Consider the following 21,325-nt stretch of genomic DNA (forward strand, 5'->3'; position numbering starts at 1 on the left):
CTCACTGATAGTCCCCATCTGTTTTGAACAAGACATTTAGTCAGGCAATAAACATTTATTTAATATCCACTATGTGTTGGGCAATTATGCTAAGTTTTGGAGATAGAAAAATTGAGTTCATGTTTTCAAGGAGGTCACAATCTAATGGAGAAAACATGCAAATAGTTCTATATAAACAAATTAAATATATATTTTAATATATATATATATATACATTATGTAATATATATATATGTGTGTGTGTGTGTGTGTGTGTGTGTGTGTGTGTGTGTGTGTGTGTGATTTTGCATGTATGCCTGCATGGGTGTATGTGTAACTTGTGTCCCAAAGCCCAATGGTACGGCATTCTCTCCTCAGAAGAGTTGGGGTTAGCAGAAGAGAGGTTTCAGTTTCTTCAGTCTCTTCAAGTCCCTTTAGACTTTATTTGAGTCATTTCAATTTCTCCTTGGCTTCACTTCAAGCACTTCTGGCTTCCAGCTTCCAGAAAGAAGATAAACGATACCAGCCTCAGGTCAGTTTGTTGAAGGGAGAATAAGACTCTGGGAAGAAGTAGAAATTAGAGGAATTAGCATAATGACCTTATCTTCAGTTGCTACACTAGAGATTTTGGGGAATTTCCCCTTAGACCTGGATCTCTCCCTCTCTCCCTCTCCCTCTCCCTCTCCCTCTCCCTCTCCCTCTCCCTCTCCCTCTCCCTCTCCCTCTCCCTCTCCCTCGCCCTCTCCCTCTCCCTCTCCCTCTCCCTCGCCCTCGCCCTCGCCCTCGCCCTCGCCCTCGCCTTTGCCCTCGCCCTCGCCCTCGCCCTCTTTCTTGAACCAAGATATTTCACATTGGGAAATGGGAAAATTTCTTATGTATTGTTTGGTAAGCTATATATACTTTTTCTGATTTTTGTTTTACTATTACTTGATATCTGTTATGTATGTGTTTCTTTGTGAAACAAGTATTTAGTGGAAAGGAAGTTAAGCCTTGAATATAAAACTTTCTCCATTGATATTGGAAATATCAATCAGAAATCAGAGATTTAACTTGAACCAGAAAATCATATCCCCTAGATATTAGGAGAGAAGATGGACATAATTCTAGTTCAGTAGCTTCTCTCTCTCTCTCTCTCTCCCTCTCTCAGTAGAGCAGTGACCTAGTTTTTGGCCCCAATCTCCTTCTTTCCCTTCTGGAAGGATTAAAATCTCCCTTGAAGAAGAGATGGGGTGGGAAAGAAATTAGAGATGTTTCTTTTGCTTCCCACCTAGTCAGACAATGAATTTCCCACGTTGTGTGGGAAGCAACCTTGTTTATACAAACATAAATGCATATATATGTATATGCAATGTATATATTTATAGGAATATATATTTATATGCAAGTATATGTTTGAGTTTTGTGTGCAGATATTTGTATATGTATATATGTGTGTGGGTATATATATATATATATATACATATATATATATATATATATAATGAGAGCTGCCTACCTACCAACCTTTCTATCTATCCATCTATCTATCTATCTATCCACCTATCAAGACATTTTAGCTGAGACTTGAAAGAAGTCAGGGAAATTAAGTGATAGAGATAAGGAGGGAGACTATTCTGTGGCTGGAGAATAGCCAGTGAAAATGCACAGATATGGAAAACCTTCTTCACGGAAGAGCAAGGAGTCTAGTCACTGGATCAAAGAGAATTTGGGAGAGTGTGTGTAATAAGAAGAGTAGAAAGATAAGAATAGTGATGGTAAGAAGGGTAGATTATGAAATACTTTGAATGACAAATAGAGGATTTTATATTTGATTCTGGAGGTGAGAGGGTGCCACTGGAATTTATTGAGTATGGAGGGGTGACATGATCAAATCTCTTTGTTAGGAAGATTACTTTGACAGCTGATTGGTGGATAGAATTGGGTGGGGAGAGACTTGTGGCAGGCAGATTAACCAGCAAGGTATTTCATGAGTCCAGATATGAGGTGATGAAGGTTTTCACCGAGTGGTAACAATGTCAGAGGAGAGAGAGGAATTTACAAAGATAAAATTGATAGGTCTTAGCAAGAGATTGTATATGGGAGGTAAAAATAAGGTGAGGAATTGAGGATGACATATAAATCATGAGCCTGGAAGGATGGTGGTGCTCTCAACAATAACAGGGAAATTTGGAAAGGGAAAGAGTTTTGGGGAAAAGATGAGAAGTTCAATTTTTGACATAGTTAGTTTAAACTATTTTTTGTACATCCAGTTCTATATGTCCAGTTGGCAGTTATATATGCTAGAATGGAGTCAGCAGAGAGGTTAGGGAAGGATAAGGCAATTTGAGAGTCATCAGCATGAAGAGATGGTATTCTGATAACCATCCTTTACTGAGGTAGAAAGAACACTGTTTTTGGAGTTGGAAAATCTTTGTATAAGTTCATTTTGAGAAAACCATTTTTACTTCTCCAAGCTTTAGTTTCCTTAAATGTAAACAGCCTGAGCTCATAGGATTATAGAGAGGGTCAATTGTGATGATTTATTTTTGTCAGTCCCATTTACAAGCTTATCCTATCTTTTAGTCTTTTCTTTGCTTCTATAGTCAATCCCTTACAAAGGTCTGTAAATTTCTTCTTCATAGTATCTCTTCTTTTTATTTATTATGAAGATGTAGATATAGATATAGATATAGATATATACATTATATATATATATATATATATATATATTAGGATTCTACTTTTTTAATAGGATACCACTGCAAAACTAATTTTACATAATAGCCATGTTGTTGTTGAATCATATTAGTTGTGTTTGACTCTTTATGATGTCCTTTTGAGGTTTGGCAAAGATATATGAGTTGTCAGTCATTTCCTTCTCTAGCTTATTTCATAGATGAGGAACCACCTAACTGCTCTATATAAAGATAGACCTAATTATGACACTGGGTTAGAATAATCAGTGACTCTGATTTAAACTGTAAACTCTTGGCAAAGCTCTCTACAGTTTAGGGCTGACCTACTTTTCCACATACATGTGAAAATAACTCAATTTCATGTATACTACATTTCAGGAAAATTTAGTAAATCTGTTATCCCTTTAATATACTCTATACTTTCCATTTGTTTTTACCTTTGCCCATGTAGCATTCTGAGGCTGAGATATCATTAGCTTTCCTCTTTACCAGTTGTCTTCCTACCCATACTTTAAAATGTAACTCAAATACTGCCTTTTCCAAAAAGCTTGCCTTGTACCAGTCAGTTCAGTAAGATAGAAAAGAAAGAAAAGAAAGAAAAAGAAAATATGAAATATTCAGTCATATCACAGCAACATAATGGGTCCAAAGGGTCTCATATTGAATATTCCTAAGTAGTCTATAGTTCCTACAGGAAGGATTGTTTAATACCAAATTCTGGGCGAATAGCTGAGTTGTTTTCTAAAAAGGAATCAATAGTTGATTGTATATGTGGACTATACAGTATCTATTATATTGATATATTAAGTATATACTAATTGGCTAGTATATTCTGTAACTCATACAGGGAGGGCATTTACAGAGAGCTACCTTGGAACCCTAGATATTTATAGGAAAAACTTATAACAGCTACCTCAGTGGTATCTCTTACATTTGTCTCCATTTGTCTCCATGGTTACTATAGTCCAGACTCTCCTCTCCTCTTATCTGTATCAATAACTTTCTGATTGGTCCTTCAATAATCCAGTCTTTCCTTCCTCTAATCCATTTTCCATACAGTATTCAAATGAACATTCCTAAAATGTAGGTTTGACATTAACACTCCCTGCTCGAAAAGTTTTATAACCTGCAAACTTCTTTGCTAGTTCTCCATTTAAGCTCTCCAACTGTGGGTACCCCCCCAAGGTATTGTTCTGGGCTTTCTTCTTTTCTCTCTGTAGAAGTCTTTTTATATTTGAATTAGTATTCATGGTTTTGATTATCACCTCTATTTTTTAAAAGTATAAGTCTGACCATGTGACTTCCTATTCGATGAGCTCCAGTGGCTTCTTATTACCTCCAAGGTAAAATTTTGTTTTTTGACACCCTTCACAATGCCACCTTTTTGACAATGTCAATCTTCTTTCACTTTATTCCTCTCTAAGATACAGCTACACTGAATTTTCTGTCTGAAAGATACACAGTTTATTGATAGTCTATCCTAGATAGTACAGTGCTAGAGTGCTGGTCTCATAGTCATGAAGATTTGAGTTCAAATCCAGCCTCAACTTATTAGCTGTGTGATCCTGAGCAGTCACTTAATCTTTGACTGTATCAGGTTACTTAATTGTAAAATGAGAATAATAATATTTTGTTTTCCAGGGTTATTGTGTGGATCAGATAGTATCTGAATGTTGAATATTGTAATATTGGGTAAAGTACCGATGTATGTTGTTGTTAGTCATTTCTGTCAAGTTTGACTCTCTGAGATCCCATTTGATGTTTTCTTGGCAAAGGTAATGGAGCAATTTGCCATTTCTTTTTCTAGCTCATTTTTACAGATGAGATAACTGAGGCAAAGAGGATCAAGTGACTTGTCCAGGGTCATACAGTTAGTATCTGAGGCCGGATTTGAAATCTACATGGTTCTCTATCTGACAAATAGTAAGCACTTAATTGATACTTGTTCCCATGCTCATCTCCCTACTCTCTCCTTTGCCTTTTGAGTTGACCTCATGCCTAGAATGCTCTCCTTTTTAGGGATGTATTCATAAATGCTTAACAACAGATTTCTCTGGGACAAAATGTACACAGGATACAGTTTTTTAAATTTAATCTACATTATTAACATTTTCCAATTACTTTCTTAAGGTGAGGTAATCAACAAACATTTCCTCTAACAAAGATTAAAAAACAGAAACAGTTCAACAAAACTAATCAACCTATTGATCAGCATATGTACCATTCCTGAAGCTTTCCTCTATTTCTTTAATAAAAAAAAGTAAGGATGGTGTATGCAATTTATCATTTTTTCTCTGGGTCTGTGCTTGTGTCACTGGCAGTAACGGAGTGACAAATAAAGTTATAAACATACACATACACATCTGTTTTTTCTTTCCAACTAATTTTTTTCTTTAGTTCGCATTGTCTTTCATTCAATAAGTATTGCCTCACTTGTAATTTTACCATTTTTTTCTTTAACCTATATGTTGATGATTCAAAACCTCTATCTCCCTAACCTACTTCTCAATTCTCATCTGATAGTTTCCTCCCCCATTTCTCAGTTTATTAAATCCTCTTGGCTGTTTCATTATCACCTCAAACCTAATATAACTAAAACCAAATTAATATTCACCCCATCAGATGACTCTAATTTTCCCAATTCCTTCATTAGTATAATCATTCTTCTAGGCTTGTACTTTCCTACTCATCTTACTAAAACAATTATTATCTCAATATCCTATGCACCCCTGCTCCTTACCCCTATCTCAATTAAAAACCTCTATTGTCTTCCTTGCTAAACTAAATGAATCTTGACCAGAAGTCCTATAATTTCATGGAGACTTCAATTTAGTTAACATTACTCCTGCAGACCCTAGGTACAAGAAAGGGATCGGTCGGGGGATAAGAAGAGGGAAGAAAAAAAAATCAAGACTTGAGCATTGCAAGTTGTTTTTGATGGTGGTGATTGTCCTTTGTTCTCAAAGAGGACCAATGACATCACAAGAATGATGTCTGTACTTGCTCGTAAATTGAATTTAAGAGAGGTAGAGCTATACAGTCCTCAACCACACTCTATCTTGTAGAAGTCCAGTGGCAGGACAAAGGTAAAGAAGACTAGCAATGGTCCAAAACGCAATGGGTGGTCTTGGCTTTAAGATGTTGTACATAACTACATTCACTTTTTTAAAATTTCTCTGATGGATTGATTTCCTGTCTCATTGTTTTCTTTCTTTTCCTTTAATCCTAATTTCTTATGCTGAATACAACTAATCTAATAAACAATTTAAACACAAATGCGTATGTACAATATTCACCTGACTGTTTGCCACTAACAGGAAAGGTGGGAAGGGAGGGTGAAAGAAATTATGTAACTAAAAAATATGCCTATGAATGTGGATGAATGTTGAAAAACTTTCATAACATATATTTGAAAAAATAAAATCTCAATTGAAAAAATAAAAAATATATATTAAAAAAACAGACCTTGTATATTTGTATATATTCTATAGGATAAAGTATAAGTCTGAAATTCAAAGTTGTTCAGTCTAGCCCCAATCTACTAATCCAAACTATTTCTCAAATCTTTGAATTAGACTGACTTTCTCACTGTCTCCTGAATATACAAGAGTGTATGTATGTCCTTATTTTTTTCCCCACCTTTACCCTAATCTCATTTTTAATTTGCGCAAGGAACCCCTTCATTACCTCTCTCTACCTATCTAAAGTCTGCATATCTTTTAAGGTTCAGTTCAACTGTCATATCCTACCTGAAGCCCATACATTGACTCATAGAATGAGGTTTAAATATTTGAGGGGTGAAGTTAAAAGAATTCATGATCTCTAAAACTAATCTAACTTTCTTGCTTCTCTTCCAGATTGAGTAATCTTCTTTAGATCCATGCCAGCAAGGATCCATATTTTTTCCCAGATACAGATGGTCTTTGGAGGTGGCATATGATGTGTGTATGTGTTGGATCTTGTGCATCCTTGACTTGCACAATAATGATGAGGGTGGTATTATACATGTGAAAAAAGTGGGATTTGGTGGGTAGAAAGTTTTTTATTTGCTTTTTAGAGTCACCAGATATTCAAGCTTCAAGCTTCACCTCTGATAGATGCTCTCTGTATGACCCTAAATAAGTTATCTCATCTTTCATATCCCTAGGCAACTCTGTAATACCATAAACTACAGAGCCGAATTGCTAGAGACAATTTCCTTACTGGGAATATCTACTGTAACAATGAAATCATGGATCTGGTTCCAAATTCAAGAAATTATTATGCATGGCACTTTCCAAGTCTTAACAAACACTCAGTTAGGAGGGCAGGACTAGTATTGTCATTTCTCTTATAGCTATATATTGTCATGTCTTATAGATGAGAAAACTTCAGTTCTGAGCACTGAATTGCCTTTCCCAGGGCTTCAGATTGAATAGGATGTGGAGGTACAAGTTGTTCCTAATGACTCTTGCTTTTCCACCTATGTCACTGGTTTTCCCCTGATTTGTTAAGCTTCATTAACAGAATATGTGGGACTGTTGTTTTCTTCTTCATTCTTGAAGACATGATTGTCTTCATTCTTGAAGAAGATCATTATAGGGTTATAGAAATAATTGTATATGGGGCAATCAATACATCTGATTTTGCCAACATCACTTAGTAATTGTTTCAACATGGAGAAAAAATGGTTGACACATAGATAGAGCCTCTGCACTCTGTGATACATAACCCAGTGTCCCCAATTTACTCAGAATTTACATTATACAACTAGGTTTCTGAAGAAGAATTCTGTCTTTATACATTGTGCCCTCATTTCGCTGATAGTTCTACTTTCTATTTGATCTAATTAGGCTGTGAATAATCCCTGGGCTCAGGATCTAGGCTGCTTTTTTATTTTTTAGATGGAAACTTGTTCATTAACCAAATGTTTTGATATTTTCATAGCCCAGAATAGTATAAGAATTTCTTAATAGCATGGGTTTGAAATTATAATCAATATAATATTCTGGGTTGGCCCAAATATTGGTTCTGATTTTTCTTCAAACAGGTCCTGTATAAAACTTCAGTACAGTTACAATTAATGTTTTCCTGTCTCTGACTCTCATTTTCTTTCAAAATGATCATATCATAATTACTTGTATTTAATGACAAACTATATTGCATTGCACCACTTAAGTGAAGAAACTTCCTCTCCAAGTGTTGATTGGCACTTGATTTGCAATTTATAGATGTAGAGTATTAGGAAGTATTGAGAATCTAAGGGCAGTTAGGTGGTACAGTGGTCTAAAGTCAGGAAGGCTTATCTTCCAGCGTTAAAATCTGGCTATAGGGTCGGGTAGGTGGCACAGTGGATAGAGCACTGACCCTGGAGTCAGGAGTACCTGAGTTCAAATCCAGCCTCAGAAACTTAATAATTACCTATCTGTGTGGCCTTGGGCAAGCCACTTAACCCCATTGCCTTACAAAAAAACTTTAAAAAAATAAAATCTAGCTATAAACACTTACTAGCTATATGACCCTAGGCAAGTCAATAACCATGTTTGCCTCATTTTCCTCATCTATAAAATTACCATGAGAAGGAAATAACAAACCACTCCAGTATCTTTGCCAACAAAACCTCAAAAGGGGTAACCAAGAGTTGGACATGACTAAAACGACTGAGCAACAACATTGAGAATCTCAATGACAGGGTCACATAATATGCATGTATCAGAGACAGTGCCTGAACTCAGGCTTGTCTGATTCATGGTTAGTCCTATATTCATTACCTCCCTTTACTTCTCATATTTATTTACTACTCCATTCTGTCTTGTACATTCCACTTTTATATGTATATTTTTAATTCATAGTGGTTTCACTATATTTTCTATAAGTCTACTTGAGAAAAAGGAATGATCTCTATTTGGATCAATGAAATACATTGTATGCATTATACATTTTATTCCTACTAATAATATATTCTCATTTTATTCAGGGCTACGAAAATACATGTATGTAAATACATTTATACATATATAAATATATCATACCTATTACTTTGTTGATATAGCAAACTGGTGAAGAACTTCTCCAATAGTAACAATAATTTATATAATACTTTAAGATATAACATATTTTACAAATATTTAATTTTATTCTTCAAATTACCCTGAGAGGTGTTATGATTGCCCCATTTTACAGTTGGAGAACTGAGGCAAGCAGTGATTAAATGATTAGCATTACATAATAGTTGTATAAGATACCTTCATAACACAATGAACCAATAAAGTAGGACTTAAGTTAAAAATTAGACACTTGAGTGATATTGTATATTTCATGTAAAATTTCAAATGTATGTACAGCTATACATACATGAGTATCTATTTACATATATGTTTCTCTTATAAGCATATATATTCACATATATACATATATTTAGTTAGGATGGAATGTTTTATTGTGGCTTCATCTAATTCAGAACCTTATTTCTATTCTGGACTATGATATTTGCTCCTTAATCCATCTCTCTATGCCAGGATCTTCTTTTTTCTCTTCTTCTCCAATCTATTCACCACTTTGCCAGCAAATTAACCTTCGTAGAATATGGCTCTGACTGTATTATTCTTGCATTGCTTAAACCATTTCTTGTGACATTCCTTGACTAGAAAATCTCTAATGTGTCTCTACTCTCTTTTTGACTGGCAATTTTGTCTCACTCTACTCTCTCTTTCTCTTTCTGTCTCTGTCTCTCTGTCTCTCTCTGTCTCTCTGTCTCTCTGTCTCTCTCTCTCTCTCTCTCTCAGATCTCATCTACTCTACTCTCTAGGCCTCAATTATTAATCTTTTCTATGCATCTAACTTCTAAATATATAGAAGCATTTCTAGCAACACTCTTCTACCTCCATTTGAATTCCATTTCTTATTGTACCATGGACATCTCTACCTGATTGTTCTACTAGAACCGAACAATCAACTTGTTGATAAAATGAAAAGATTTTTGAATTTAAAATTGCAAAATACTGTTTTGAATACTGACTATAATTTAGTGCTTATATAATTATCCTATGTAAGTAACTAAACCTCACTGGATCTCTATTTCTTAAACTATAAATGAGGCATGATCATCTGTCTGATCATATCATTTTCCAAGCCTTCTTCATACTCACCTATTAAAATCATTCCCTATCTTTAAGGTCTAACTTGGTTGACATATTTTTCAAGATGAATTAACTATTGGGTTATAGAAAGAAATGATTCTTGTCCTCAAGAAGCTTACAATCTATAATAGTATGTACCATAGTAGTATTAATCCACAGTTATTGACGTGGTCATTTCCTCATCTTTAATAAGGATTCACTTTTGTGGAATATCTTCAGTAGACATAAATCCCAATGACTGTCAAGGACCATGAAAACTATTATGCCCAATGCCTTCGTTTTATAGTTCATAAAAATGAAACTTAAAGACATTGACTTGTTCAATGTCACTTGGGCAGTAATGTCAGTCAGAACTCAAATCTAGATCCTCTGACTCCAAATCCAACATCCTTTTCACTATACTTTTAGATATAATGCTCGGAAAAAAAAAAAAAAAAAAACAAGAACCCGGCAACTTTTGAACTTTTCCCACCTTCCTGAAGATAATTATTTATCTTCATTGGAGAACGCATGCTCAGTTCTTTCACCAAATCAGTGATAGTTTGTTTTATGTTGATTTATTCACAAGGTCTTGACCAGCAATTTTTGTGAAATCAGTTTACAATTTTTGCGTATATTTGTATCACAGAATGGTTAAAAGGGATTTTAGTGTAATCTTTGGGGTTAAAATAAACAGAACTATATTAATTGACCTAGATAAGGATGACTCATGTCTTATTCTACTCCAAGTATCCCAGTGAACTGATCCATACCATCATACAATATAATCATGATTAATACAAAACAATAAAAATTAACCAGTTAATTAATTCCTAGGTTTTCACTTCTAGAAGGTTGCTTGTATTTACAACTCTATTATTCTGTTTCCTAAAAGTCAGAGATTTTGCCAATTACAGAATAGTCTCTATATAGTACAGGAGACAGAGCACCAAGTTGGAGTCAGGAAAACCTGAGTTCAAATCTAACCTCAGACACTTGGCAGCTATGTGACCCTGGGCAGGCAACTTAACCCGTTTTGCTTAACCCCCAAAAAATGAGCTATAGAAGGAATAACCAAGTCAGTCCAATATCTTTGCAAAAACAAAACAAAACCAAACCCATATGGGGGTCACAAAGAATTGGACATGAGTGAAATGAATGGTTAATGATAACAACACCAAACCAATGTCTAACTAAAATTCTTCATTTCATTCTGTCAATCCAGGTATGCCTTCTTCATACATAAAATGAATTACCCATGCCACTTTACCATACACTGTAACTTGTCTCTAACATTTTGGTCTTTTTTGAGAATGAAGGACAAGAACCAGCCAAAATAATGTGAACAAAATATTTTAGGACTATAGGTATAGATACTTTCTAGTTCAATCTCCATACTTCATATATGAGGAAACTAAAGTTTAAAGAAATTAATTGACTTCTCTGTGTCATAGAGATAATAAGTGATTGATCTGGGGTATTTATATCCTGTGGGAATAACCAAGTTTTGACAGTCTTTCAGAAGTATTTTTATCATGGTGGATATATTTGTCACGGATAAAGGCTAATGGGCAACTAGGTGGTAAAGGAATACCTTAGTTCAAATGTGGGCTCAGATACTAGCTGTGTAGCTGTTTTCCTCAGTTTTCTTGTCTGTAAAATGGTTGTTGTTCATTCATTTCAGTTATGTTCAACTCTTCATGACCCCATTTGAAGTTTTCTTGGCAAAGATACTGAAGTGGTTTGCTATTTTCTTCTCAGCCTTGTTTTACAGATGTAGAAATGGTGACAAACAAATTTAAGTGACTTGACCAGGGTAAGAGCCAGTATTACACAGTTTGAAGTCAGGAAGATGAGGCTTGACTCCATGCCCAACAGTCTATCCACTGCACCTTCTAACTGCCCATCTGTAAAATAAGAGATATCTAACTCCCAGGGTTGTTAAAAGAATCAAATGGGAAATAATGTGAATTCTGGTATATAGCAAGCACTATATAGATGCATGGTATTAATAAGCAAAATTTTTCAACAAATTAGGAATGAATGAACAGATTCACTAATGTATTCTTTAGACTGTGATAGACAACTTGAATTGTTTGTTTACCTGTAAGTCTTCCACTTCCATGGTCAGCTTTTCATGCAATGCTTCCTAAATTCATTTGATCCTATCACCAATGCTTTACAACCTTGGAGTTATCATTGATTCTTCCCTCTCCCTCACTCCTCCAACCCTCAGCCCATATCCAATCAATTGCCAACCCCACTCATTCCTCTGAGAGGCATGGATCCTCTTCTCTCTATTCACATGGCTACCATCAACATTCAGGTCTCCATGGCCTCTCAACTGGAATACTGTAAGTCTCCTAATTGGCCTGTCTTCTTTAATCAAATTTTCCCCTCTATATTTCACCCTCCATGTGGGTACCAAAATGACATACCTAAAATACAAGTCTGATCAGATGACTGTCCCACTCAAAACCTCCACTGATTGCCTATTGATTTTAGGATAAAATACAAACTCCCCTCTTTAATGTTTAAAATCCTTAAAAATTTCTGCTTCCAGACTTATTAAATACTATTTCCCTTCAATCACTTTACATTGTATTCCCATTGATGTTCCTTTAATAGTACATTTCATTCACATTTTTGACTTTGCATTGATTATCCCCTATTACTCTCCCTGGCTTCCTCTTAGGCTTCTTCCAGATTCAACTTAAAGTCTGCTTTCTGAAGAACTCTCCTCTCACCACCTCAGCAACTACCAGTGTCTCTCCTCTAAAGCTATCCTTCATCTACTTTGCAGATATCTTGTAAATGAATGGAAGAAAAGTTAAATAAATATTTGTATTTGTGCTATTTCTCTCCTTAGAATGTAAAATACTTAAGAGCAGGGACTATTACTGATTTTTCCTGTTTGGGTTTTATTGTGCTTCCAATTTCTTACAAATTGAAGTTTTGTGGCAACCCTGTGTCAAGCAAATCTCTTGGTGCCATTTTCCTTAAAAGCATGTGCTCACATTGCATCTCTGGATCACATTTTGATAACACTTGCAATATTTCAAATTTTTTCATTATTATTATCATATCTCTTATGATGATCTATGATCAATGATGTATGATGTTACTACTATTGTAATCATTTTGGGGGCCATTTGACATGACTAGGCAGTGATCCAAGAGGAAATTTGCAAAGTACTTGAACCTTAAAAGTGTTATATAAATTCTAACGATCTAAGAGTCAGGTTGGGAAATAGTACTTTAATGTATTCAATGATGGATAATACTTAGAACATCACAAGTGTATTCTCACATCCTTGCATTTCTTTTAAAAATAATATTGCTACTTGTAACACTGGGTCTTATAGGAACTGACAAAAGGATCATGCTTATTTCAGATATTTCTTATTTATCCTTTCTTGCTCTAGTTCTTAGACTTGTTTTATCTTTTAGCATAGGAACCAAAATTCCCTCAGAAATTTTTTTTCTTCTTGTATTCTCAGAATTTCTTCTCTCTTTCCCATTTCTTCTTTCTTCTTTTGTTTTTTCCCAATTTATTTGGTGATTAAATCTTATAAGTATATTTTAGAAGATGTCATAGAGAATTCATTGGGAAGAATTCATTACCTCACTTCCTATTAACCTGAGAGGACTTCTTAAAGAGAATTAGATTTCAGGTCCATAGCCCATTTTTGTCAACATTGGGAAATGACTGTTGTCCTTCATTCTCAAAGAGAACCAAAATGACATCACCAGGTTGGGGTCAAGGTACAATGTGTCTGACTGTGGCTGATCAGACCAATGTAAGCTTGGAACACTCTACCCCATTGGGAAATGGTTCACATAATGAAGGGCAAGACTCAACCCTTTTATATAGAAATTCTGAACTTGGAGGTGATTGATAGAGTTCGGGATATCCTTAAAGTTGTATAGGAAAAGAAATGGCATCTCATTTTCACTTACCTTTGGTTTCCTTTGTAATCCATTGTATTTTATTTTATGCATTTAAAATGTTTGTCCATTTTTTGTTTGTTTTTTGCAAGGCAATAGGCTTAAGTGACTTGCCCAAGATCACACCGCTAGGTAATTATTAAGTGTCTGAGGTTGGATTTGAACTTGGGTCCTCCTGACTCCAGGGCCTGTGCTCCATCCACTGTGCCACCTGCTTTTAAAAACATCATTCTAAGAAGGGATGCTTAAGTTTAATCTGCATTCAAAGGGGTTGTGATACAAGAAAGGTTGAGAAATGCTAGTTTAGGAGATTAAGAACTTTTCCAATATCCTGCTTAGCTAGTCTGAACTTGTGTGGGTTGATTTTCATGGCTTTATCCTAAAAGATAAATATGATTGCTTTCTAATGTGAACTCATTGGTTTCTCCCCCATGCCCTCTGCTGTAACATAGATTTTGTTTTCATAAAGACAATTCGGTTTACAAGATGTGCCTAAGGCTCTGGAAGGCTGAAAACAAAGGTGCTGTGAAAAATGAATTTCCTTCTCCTCTTTCCCCAGATAAGTAGAGGAATAGTTGAAACTTTCCTTATAGCATGAAATTTCACTCTACTTTTCTTAATAATTGCCTTTAAAATGTGATAATGGGAAAACAACAAAGTCAACATAATCTTTTTCATTCACAATACTTTTTTTAGGTGACATGAATGGAAGCCAATTTCTTTCTGAACATTTCCCATTTCCAAAAATGGTTTAAGTCCAACTCTGACATTCACATTGTATATTACTTCTAATTTTGATGCCATGGTACAATGAATTAAATCAGGGAAATTGAATGGAAGATCATAAATAAAATATAGATATTTAAATCTGAATCCATCTCATGGTGAAATATTGGGTGTTATATCTTTGTTTCATTTGAAGTCACAGAGTTGATTTATAACCATAATAATCTTACTCAAATGTATCTTGCTCTTATGAATTTCAGAGTTCCCTCCAAATATGCAAATCCTAACCCTTTCAAGTCTTCCCATCCTCAGCAACTCTTTTCATATCCACATACACACACACACACACACACACACACACAACATTGTGAGGTTTACTCTTGGCCCCCTCTGATTTCTTGACACCTGTCACCTCTCATGCTTCCTGATCCCTGATCAGCCCTACTTCCCTCCCTGTCATGTAATTCCTTAACAATCTTCACTCCTTTTATTTTTCAGAGTCCTCCTTGGTTAGGCTAGTATCCACTATGAACTTTTCTAGTGTCTTTTGTATTAGATTCAATCTGTGTTCTTTAGAGATAGTGGTATTCCAGGTCTCATTTCCATAAAACAACACCCATAATGGGCCTTTGCTTTCATTAGAAGTTGTGAGTTTGTTGCAGATAAACATTCTGCTGGATGAGTTTGATAGGATGTCCATTCAAATGAATGCTAAAATCTACGCAATAAACATTCTTCATTCATTTGATCTTTCCTGTGTGGTTGGACAGCCCCAACTCCTTTGAGTGATTACAAGTTCTTCCAGGAAATCACTAAATGATTTGGGTCGTAATGCAATCAATACAATATCACCCATAGGAATGATTGTATGAGAGTAGAGATGTGGTTCATTGTTGAATATTATTTACAAAATACTACTTGTTTCCTATGAATTTCCTCATCAAACACATTCTTAGTGGCATTCTGGGTCACATTCTAGTAAGTGATCTTGACCTTTGTCTCACCACAGAATTTAGATGATTTTGGAAGAGAGAGAGAGAGAGAGAGAGAGAGGAGTTGATGACTTTGCATATATTTAGCTAATCTTCATAAAGATTTTGTAAAAGTAGGTGAATAGGCATATAGGCAAATGGTTGCTCCCTTTGTTAGCTTTTGGGGGGGGGAGGGTATCAATAAGATCTGAATTTTTTCCCATGCCTTTAATATCTTTTCTTCTGTTAGAATATTGTATATTGATCCTCCCATGCTCTCACACTTAATTCACAATACCAATTGAAAAGATTCATAAATTTACTCAATGTAGTCACTTTCTCACTTGAATTCTTATAAAATGGAACCTAGTACAATCTTATATGGACATATAAAATCAAGATAACCATTTTTTACAGACCATATAGTACATGTTCATTGAAAACGTGAATTTAGCCGATTAATGTCCTCCTTAATATTTCCCTCCTTTTAATATACAGAATCTTGGAACCATAGGGTTGACTGAGATTATTTTCTACAATTTCCTGAGAAGTGGTCATCCAGGCTCAATTGAAAAATATCTAAGTGACCAAAATGTACTATTTCTACAGTGACCATTCCTCCTTTGATCTAATGATTCAAAGGTTTTCTTGACATCCAGCCTAAATCTTCTTTTTAGTCCCAAGCTTTTTAGAAATTACATCTGTGGATTAGAGTACTTTGTAGATGATTAGTCACTTTGGAAAGCAAGATGGCAGTAGAAGACTCTTAACATTTAAACATTCCAGTCACAAGCAGAAAAAAAATTTGTTTGTTTGTTTTCCATCCCTTAAAAACTGATCACAATTCTATTCCCATTCCTATTTCCTTTACTTGTGATAGTAGCATATTATTACAATATTGTTATTATCCCCTTACTAACTCAATTGTGGCAGCTTCCTTTCCTGTAGTAGCTCTCTCTTTTTTCTAATTTCTTTATTACTATCCAGGGCACCACCATGCCTTGCAGTTATACAGGCTTGCAACCTTCATGTCCTCATTGACTACACATTTTCACTCTCCACATCCAATCTGTTGACAAGTTCTGTTATGCTGTGTTTATGATATTTCTCCTACAATCTTCCTTCCCTGTTCTGATGCTGTCACTACGCTGGTATATATGCTTTTCTTGTCTCATACCTGAACTATTGGAAGAGGCTTTTGGTTGGTTTTCCAACCTCATCTTTCCCTATCCTAATCCATCCCCCATTGAGTTTCAAACTGTGGATCTGATCAAATCATGCACCTACTCAATAAACACCGGTGACTTTTAATTTTTTGCTTCTAAAACTGTTATCACCTGGTCACTTCCATGCTTTCTAATCTTCTTATATTTTATTCCCACATACTTTGAAATTTAGTGACATTGTTCTTCCTCCTCACAGACCTCCTTTCCAATTCATGCATTTTTTTCATGCTATCTCCCCTGAGATATTATCTGGCTATGCTCTCATTTCTTGTCCCCATCTCCTGGATTCCACTAGATTCCTTCAAGTCTCAATTTAAATCCCATCTTTTGCTGGAAGCCTTTTCTGGTTCATAATAAATTTAAGTTTTTCTATTCTGCCCATTATTTTGCTGTATAGACTGTAAATTCTACTCTCATATTTCTAACATCTTTTTAGGAACATTCGAGAATAGAGTACTGTGGATCCATGTTCTCCTCCAAAGATCCAAAGATCATGAAAAATGGGAAAAGTCCCTCATGCTCAAAAATATTTATAGCAGCTCTTTTTGTAGTGACAAAGAATTAGAAATTGAGGGGATACACATCAATTGGTGAATGGCTGGACAAGTTATGGGTATAGGAATAATAAGGAGTACTATTGTTCTGTAAGAAATTATAAGTGGCTGGCCTGACTTCAGAAAAGTATGGAAAGACTTGCATGAACTGACATTAACTGAAGTGAGCAGAACAATAGAACATTGTTCACATTAACAAAAACATCATGAGATGATAAAACATATGAATGAAGCTCCTTTCAACAGTTCAGTAATCAAGGACAATCCTGAGAGATCTGCTATGGACAATGTTAAAATGAGTGGACATATACAACTTTTACCAGATTGTTCACTGCTGTGAGGAGTGGGTAGGGAAGGGAGGGTGGTAGAAAAATGGGGAACTCATAAACTTGTAGATAGATGAGTGTTGAAAACTACCTTTGCATCTAATTGGGAAAAATTTTTTAGAAAGATTTTCTTTTTTTTTTGAGTTTTACAATTATTCCCCCCATTCTTGCTTCCTCCCCCCCCCACCCCCACAGAAGGCATTCTGTTAGTCTTTCCATTGTTTCCATGATATGCATTGATCTCACCTGAATGTGATGACGGAGAAATATCCTTAAGGGAGAAAAATAAAGATAGTAAAATTACATAAAAAGATAACTTTTTTCTAATTTGAAGGTAATAGTCTTTGGTCTTTCTTCAAAGTCCATAATTCTTTCTCTGGATACAGATGGTTTTCTCCATTGCAAATAGCCCAGAATTGTCCCTGGTTGTTGCACTGATGGAATGAGCAAATCCAACAAGGTTGACCATCACCCCCATGTTGCTGTTAGGGTATGCAGTGTTTTTCTGGTTCTGCTCATCTCACTCAGCATCAGTTCATGCAAATCCTTCCAGGCTTCCCTGAATTCCCATTCTTCCTGGTTTCTAATAGAACAATAGTGTTCTATGACATGCATATACCACAATTTGTTAAGCCATTCCCCAATTGAAGGACATTCACTTAATTTCCAGTTCTTTGCCACCACAAACAGGGCTGCTATGAATATTTTTGTACAATTGATGTTTTTGCCCTTTTTTATAATCTCTTCAGTGTATAGACCCAGTAGTGGTATTGCTGGATCAAAGGGCATGCACAGTTTTGTTGCTTTTTGGGCATAGTTTCAGACTGTTTTCCAGAAAGGTTGGATGAGTTCACAGCTCCACCAACAATGTATTAGTGTCTCAGATTTCCCACATCCCTTCCAACATTGAGCATTGACCTTTCTGGTCATATTGGCCACTCTGAGATGTGTGAAGTGGTACCTCAGAGATGTTTTAATTTGTATTTCTTTAATAAGTAATGATTTGGAGCAATTTTTCATATGACTATGTAATGCTTTGATTTCCTCAGCTGTAAATTGCCTTTGCATATCCTTTGACCATTTGTCAGTTGGGGAATGGCTGGGTTTCTTTTGAAAATTTGACTCATTCTCTGTATATTTTAGAAATGAGTCCTTTATCAGAAATACTAGTTGCAAAATTTCTTTCCCAGTTTCCTACATTTCTTTTAATCTTGGTTACAGTGGTTTTGTCTGTGCAAAAGCTTTTTAATTTGATGTATTTGAAATTATCTAGTTTGTTTTTAATAATGTTCTCCATCTCTTCCTTGATCATAAACTACTTCCCTTTCCACAGGTAAACTACTTCTTGATCTTCTAGTTTGCTTATAATATTGTTTATGTATATGTGTGTGTGTGTGTGTGTGTGTGTGTGTGTGTGTGTGTGTGTGTCTAAATCCTGTAACCATTTGGATCTTATCTTGGTGTAGGGTGTGAGGTATTGGTCTAATCAAAGTTTCTTCCTTACTAACTTTCAATTTTCCCAAAAGTTTTTATCAAAAAGAGAATTTTTATCCCAATAGCTGGACTCTTTGGGTTTATCAAACAGCAGATTACTATGATCATTTCCTGCTATTACACCTAGTCTATTACACTGATCCATGACTCCATTTCTTAGCCAATACCAGACAGTTTTGATGACTGATGCTTTATGATATGATTTTAGATCTGGTAGGGCTAAGCCACCTTCTTTTCCACTTTTTTTTCATTGAATCCATGGAAATTCTTGACTTTTTTATTTCTCCATATGAATTTATGTATAACTTTTTCTAACTCATTAAAGTAATTTTTTGGAATTTTGATTGGTAGGGCACTAAACAGGTAGTTTAGATTTGGTAGAATTGCCGTTTTCATTATATTAACTCTACTTATCCATGAACAGTTGATGCTTGCCCAGGTATTTAAATATGATTTCATTTGTATGAGAAGTATTTTGTAATTGTTTTTGAAAAGTTTTTGAGTCTTCCTTGGCAGGTAGACTCCCAGGTATTTTATTTTGTCTAAGGTTACTTTTTTCTATTTTTTAGGGGTTTTTTGCAAGGCAAATGGGGTTAAATGGCTTGCCCAAGGCCACACAGCTAGGTAATTATTAAGTATCTGAGGCTGGATTTGAACTCAGGTGCTCCTGACTCCAGGGCCAGTACTCTATCCACTGTGCCACCCCTCTGAAGTTACTTTGAATGGGATTTCGCTTTCTAACTCTTTCTGCTGTATCTTGCTAGTCATATATAGAAATGTTGATGATTTATGAGGGTTTATTTTATATCCTGCTACTTTACTAAAGTTGCTAATTATTTCTAGGAGTTTTTACTTTTATTTTATTTTTTTTTAGATTTTTTTTCAAATATCTCATTCCATGCCCTTTGATCCCTTAATGATGTTGTGGACAAGTCCTGCATAATCCTTATTGTGATTCCTTGGTATTTAAATTGTTTCTTTCTGGCTGCTTGCAGAATTTTCTCTTTTATCTGATAATTCTGGAATTTGGCCACAACATTCCTTGGTGTTTTTCTTTTAGGGTCTCTTTCCAGAGGGGATCCATGTATGCTTTCAGTAATTATTTTACACTCTGGTTCCATGATGTCAGGGCAATTTTCCATCACTAAATCCTATAATATAAAGTCCAGATTTTTTTCCTCTTCAGTGTTGTCAGGAAGGCCTATAATTCTCAGGTTCTCCTGTCTTGATCTGTTCTTGAGGTCAGTAGTTTCTCTTATGAGGTATTTTACAGTTTCTTCTATTTTTCTGATATTTTGGTTTTTAACACAATCTTGTTATCTCATGAAATCAGTTTCTGTTGATTCCACTCTTTTTTAAGAGAATATTTCAGTTATCTTTTGCAACTCCTTTTCCAGTTGTTCATTTCTATTTTTGAAAGAGTTTTCCATTTGCCCAAGTGTAGTTTTGAGAGAATCATTTTCTGTTTTCATTTGCCCAATTGAAGATCTGAAAGAGTTATTCTAATTTTGTATTTGTCCAATTGTATTTTCCAAGGATTTTTTTCTTGTTGCTAGATGTTAATTTTCACATACAATGTGTTAATTTTCTTTTGAGTTTCTTTTCCCAATTTTTCCTATTGATTTTTAAACTCCTTACTGATTTCTTCAAGGATGTCTTTCTGAGCTGGAGAGAAATCCATATTCTCCTCAGCAGTGCTAGATCTCTCTGGGTTAGAATCTGTCTCTTGTATTTCTCCATGGGTCCCCCTTTTTCTGGCCTTTTTCATCTTTCTAGGACCTTGTGTTGGGGGGGGTGGAGCTTGCCCTGAGAGGTTTGCTTTTGAAGATCCTAGAGGCTTTGTTCACTTGGCTTAGTAATTCCAAGGGCCAGCCAGTAAAGGGCACTGGCTGCTTTCTCTGGAGTGTTTGAGGTCCTCAGCAGCAGGGTCTGAGTTGACCTTGAACACTGGGCTGGGCCCTGGGGGAGGGAGTTAATCTTTTTCTGTTGAGTGAACTCTGTTGCCCTGAGGGGGTGGTGGTGGTAGTGGTGGGTAGTTGTTTATTGTTTGTTCTGGGCAAAGGGTTCCACTGAAAGTATGGAGCTCAGGCCTCCCGCCCAGCTGGTTGTTCTCCAGGTGTGCTCTGAGACTCTCTGCTGGAATTCACCCTCTCATAGCTCCTCTCCCCCTGATCAAAGACTATGCAGCTAAAGTTGGATCTCCCACTTGCCACTCACTGAAGTCTCTAGGCTTCCCCCCTGCTGCTGTCCTTGTACTAACCCTTTGCTCTTATCTCCCAATTCACCCATGGTCTCCTGAGGCAGACCTTCTTGGTAGATGTTCTTCTTC

This window comes from Macrotis lagotis, chromosome 6 (genome assembly GCF_037893015.1).
Source record: "Macrotis lagotis isolate mMagLag1 chromosome 6, bilby.v1.9.chrom.fasta, whole genome shotgun sequence".
In the NCBI taxonomy this organism is placed as follows: domain Eukaryota; kingdom Metazoa; phylum Chordata; class Mammalia; order Peramelemorphia; family Peramelidae; genus Macrotis; species Macrotis lagotis.